The 5197-nt window shown below is 41.8% G+C and overlaps 1 long non-coding RNA gene across 1 annotated transcript; it reads left to right on the plus strand.

Annotated features, from left to right (window-relative positions):
• Positions 1-274: 274 nt before the first annotated feature.
• On the plus strand, positions 275-2359 carry LOC116040960. The gene is made up of 3 exons (XR_004102805.1): positions 275-478; positions 1912-1916; positions 2348-2359. It is a non-coding gene; the product is annotated as an uncharacterized LOC116040960 (long non-coding RNA).
• Positions 2360-5197: the final 2838 nt, after the last annotated feature.

Here is a 5197-nt window from a genome sequence, read left to right on the forward strand (position 1 = left end):
TGTGTGGCAGCTCAGCCTCTGACTGATCTCAAAACGTATCAGGAACCAGTTCTTTCTATTTCCTTTTCACCTCTGTATGTTTACGAAGGAGATTCATAACCACGTCTTTACATTGATTTTGTATGCGAAAACACTTGCCTTGCCGTTTGTCGGTCTGTCATGAATAAAAGTTGTCAAATTGTCTGAGATATTTCTTCAATATATAATGTTGTATGATAGTAATAAGGAAAAACAAAATTGGCTCTGGTTACTCCAGCTAATATTGGTGACATATCGTCACCTTCCTAAAATAATGGCCTAAGTCATTTTTTCAGGTTTTTCAGAAAACACAAAAAACTAAACGGCCTAAGTCACACGCTTGACATAGGCAATTATACTAAAGCTGTAGAATCACAAGACCTGTTCAACTGAGGATGTAGGCAATTTTACCAGAGGTGGCCAGCACCATGAGGAGATGATTTAGGCAAAAAAATACTTTGTCAAAAAATGACTTAGGCAATTATTTTAGGAAGGTGACGATATCGAAAAAATGGCAAAGAATTACTATTTGTGTTAAGAGAAGCTTTCAAGAGGAAAATTCACTCTCCTTGACAATCAGAGCACCAAAATAAGTGATGCCAAAACAATGATTGAAGTGCTCTATATTTAACTGATGAGTCCTTGATCTGCGTTGTGGTTTGTGTGTGTGTGTTTAGTATGAGAGAGAGAGACAGACTACAATTGCAGCTGAGCTAATACAGTATGAGCTGGCTTTGATGTGCCCAGACAAATGTTCAGCTGTTCCTTGATGCTCTCACCGTCTGTCCGTCAAAACACCTGAAACAACAAATGACCGCACCAGCAGCTGCCCTGTGGCTAACCCCCTCTGCTATTTCTACGTGGATGTGCACACATTCACAGACACCTGCCAGTTGTGTCATTGCTATAAAATCAAAAACAGACCTCAGACACATTTAGTAGCACATCCGAGGGGCCAGCGTAAACTCCCATCTTGTTAAGCGGACAGAAAACGTCCAGTGATGCTTGTAGCAGAAGAACAAAAGGAAGAGTGGAGAAAGTATAAGATTAAATGTGAATTATTACATAAATGTTGAATTACATTCAAGAATCTTTAGTCCCTGTCACACATGCACTGCAACCTGAAATTATCTAGACATTACCCAAAGGAGCTGTGTGAGAACAGCCTAACCCGTGGTTTTTTTGGAGTATGGTGTTACGGGGAATGAGGAGAATAGTGGACCCAAACGCAGAGAGAGGTAGGCAGGCAGGCAGAGGGTAGAACATGAGGATTTATTCAACAAAAAACGGCAGTACAGCGACTGGAAAACACCAGGGAAAAATGCAAAAAAGGCACAAGGCTGAAATAAACTGACTGAACACCAAACAAGACGAGGAACAGAAACTCACGGCACAAGGACACAGACCGGGCAAAGACACAAAACGATCTGACAAGAGACAAAGGAAACACAGAGGTTAAATACATGTGGTAATGAACAAATGAGGGACAGGTGATACAACAGGTGAAACACATCAGGGCGGGGCAGGACAATCAACAAAGGCGGGAACACAAAAAGTAAATGTAGACATGACAAGACAGAAAACAGACTATCAAAATAAAACAGGAAACAGAAATACACAGAGAACAGAACAGTCAAAACAGAGTAAACAGAAACTACACAATGAACAGGGAAATACGTAAATACAAATATACACAACAGAAATATACAAAACAAGATACATACAGAAATCAATAATACAGGTAACAGAAATAGAACAAAATACAAAGTAAAATACTGAAACCTAACAGAAATGTCCAAAACCACAACAAACAAGAACTGCCCTCTCGCTTGTAGGTAGGTTCCCATGTGCGCACATAGGCTACACAGTCTACTTAGAGAGCGTGAGAGAGAGTTGTTGTTGATGTTCCACTTATAAATCGGAGTTAAGGCCCTGACACACCAACCCGATAATCGTCCGTCGGACTGTCTGGCGAGGTCAGTGACTGGAGTCTGTTCGGTGTGTTCCGTGCTGTCGTCCGTCGGAGGGGCTGTCGGCCTTCATTTTGGCCGACCTGACATGCTGGGTCGGAGGGCAGGCAGTCGGACTCAATGACCAATCTGATTGGTGGGGTGCTAACCCGGAAATGGCGAGCGGGATGAGTGACGAATGCCTCTCAAAATCTGACGAAAATCTTTTAAACTGACCTTTGTCGATCTGAAATGAAGACTTCAGCAACTGTATGGCCTATTTCTCGCTTAAAATGTTTTCAGAAACACGTTTCAGTGAACTATTTTCGTAAAGTACGAGATCGTCTTTCGAACAAGCCACCATTACTGGTCAGCTGGAGAAGCCATTTTTTGTATTATGTCTCGCGCACGCGCAATACATACGCTCAAGTCGGCATCGCTTTGGTGTGTTCCAAGGCACTTTTTGGACCTCTGGGAGCCGACTGATCAGTCAGCCGTCGGGTTGGTGTGTCAGGGCCTTTAGGAGTACATTTAAAAAAATACCGGTTTCTTTCAAGAAGAAGCAAAGACTTGGTTGTTTATGATCAAATTATGAACCGGCTACTTGACACAGTCTAATCCGCGTCATGCCCAGCGCCATCCCTGGCCTTCACTAAACACAGTATTTCCAGCAAGAGAGAACGTGTCAGACATGTGTGCCACACACACACACACACACACACACACACACACACACACACACACACACACACACACACACACACGGTTACCCGAGATGCCTCTGCCTCACTATATATAGACCTGCCCTATTAGGCTGACTGAGCAAGTTAAAAATAGCTCTGCTCCATGGTTTCACAGTGTATCTTTTTTCCCTCTGTCTCTTACAGACAAATACATACTCCTAACCCCGTTTTTCTGTCTTCCACTTCTCTGTACTAGCTGTAAATTTTAGCACCCTCAATCTCTTCACATCTCCTCCCTCCTCATGTTCTGCCTGAGTTTACAGCTTCAGGTGTGAGAAGGGAAGGAGAAGGGGGAGCAGGGGTGTTGGATACAGAAAAGTGAGCCAGATGAGTACATAAAGGTTAAAGCCCACCTTGTGCTTCACATGGCAATGGATGCAATGTGCACCTGCTTAGTTTTTCTTGATTGCTTTGACCTGCTTAAAGAAACTGGGATCCACTCGGTTTTCATCATCACTGTCTCAGCAGAGCAGAAGACACCTCTTGCAACATTAACCCTTTCTCAGAACAGTTAACACGGATGTCATTCCAGCAGTCCAAACTCCATTGTTTTAGCTATGGTAACCAAACAGAAACCATCTTTTCCTAACTATTATAAACTACCTACATCAGTATGATATCACTAAATCACCTGTTTGACACTCTTTCACACAAATCTTCAATTAGCAATCAGTCTGCAGGGTAACGCCATGTGGCCCCATCGTCAAGACAAAGAGACTGAGTATCAATAGTGGCTATTTCTTATACTCTACAGTAATAGATGTTTATACTTTACTGTAATAGATTTTATTTTCATTTTCTTAATTTCTTATACTCTAATAGATTTTATTTTGGTTTACATGTATTATGTGTAATATTTACAGTATTTCAGTTTTCAGCCACAGTTTGAAAATAAGAATCAATGGAATCAATCAAATTTGCATCAAAGCATTTCTGATTCTGGATCCAATTCTCTGCAAGAAGGCAAATTTGACAACAAATGGCATGAAAGCTACATACAGTAATAGACTACAGTGACAAGCAATGGTGCACTGATTCGCACTGAGTGCTGTATTTTGTATTTTGTTGTCCACTGTGTAATGGTTGATTGGAAGAGCTCATACACTACAAAGGCTCTAACAGGTACGGTTAGAGCCTTTTGCAAACAAAGTGTGTCATTTTGACCATGAGTGCTACTGTTTCGGCCTGTGTGTTAACTGTTTTGAAAATGTGGAGTTTGAGTTGACTGCTGCATCAAAGCAATCAAGAAAAACTGTAAAATGACCTAAATGCACATAAAAGCACTGATGGAAAAGTGTGAGGTCGCACACACGAAAGAGCTGACGAGGTGTTATATAGATGTAATTAGGCCAGTTATTTTCAAAATGGGGCATTTTGATGGAAGACTAAAGAGGAGATCAGGACAATTTCTTCTTCCAAATTGAGGGAAAGAGACATTCAAATAACACAAACTATGCTTTCTGTACCCCAAAACAACAAACTCTCCAGAAGACCTCTCTCCCCACTCGTGTGCCACACCACTGTCTTCCACAAATCACCTTACGAGACTTCTCCATCTTTCCATAATGTAGTAAGACATTTATAATAACAACCTGAGCCTGTTGGTGGCAAAAACAAGCACTTTTAGTGGATGGAAAATGACGTCCCCATTCGCCCCATTGCAGCCCGGTCCGCAGCTGCCGGTTACAGCGTTCTTGCTCAATACTGGGCCAATTTCAAAGAAATTGTTCTTGTTCTTGTTCACATTAGTCACTAAGACACAAATGCATGGGAAAATAGGGTCTAGGTTGAAAACCGAAATTCCCCTCTAATCCAACTCGTTTTTTTCCTCAAACTAGGCACACAATGGCTGTCGTCACCCTAGATGTCAGCAGGAGTAGTGTTGCTCAGTATAAATGCTGCTTCTGCAATAGTATCTATCGTGCAGTTGAAAAGAGGCTCTTCTTGGCTGTAATTGAGCTTTGAGTCCAACACTTCCCCTTCACCGGGACAGAATGAAGGTCTGTCTCCTAGCACCCTGTCCAATTCCTTGTAAAAGGGACAGCGTATCCCATCCCTACTGGACTTGATGTTTGAGTCCTTGGCTTTTCTGAAAGCATTCTTGATATGATGATTTTGCGTTGGCATTGTTGCCATGATCGACTGTAACAATTCCCCTCCATTTTTTCTCTCGAAATGTCCTCATAAATCACCGGTTGCGATATGAATCTTCCAGTTTAGTGACTCTTCCGCCCAAATGGAAATCAGTCAGCGTGTTTCTTAATGTTCTCCATCCACGAGAATCTATTTTGCCTGTTGTTGTGCCTGTTCAATGAATGAAACTTCCCACATACCTGCAGCACAAACTCATCTAATCTGCACAGCGTATTCTCTCTTTTGAGCAAATAAAAAGCAGGAATGCAACAAAAAAAAGAAAAAAGCTTCCAAAACCTCAATGTAAAGGAGTTGGTTTTAAGAGTCCTTGTATTGGATTCATATAGGTTTACG

This window comes from Sander lucioperca, chromosome 12 (assembly GCF_008315115.2).
Source record: "Sander lucioperca isolate FBNREF2018 chromosome 12, SLUC_FBN_1.2, whole genome shotgun sequence".
NCBI classification, from domain to species: Eukaryota; Metazoa; Chordata; class Actinopteri; order Perciformes; family Percidae; genus Sander; species Sander lucioperca.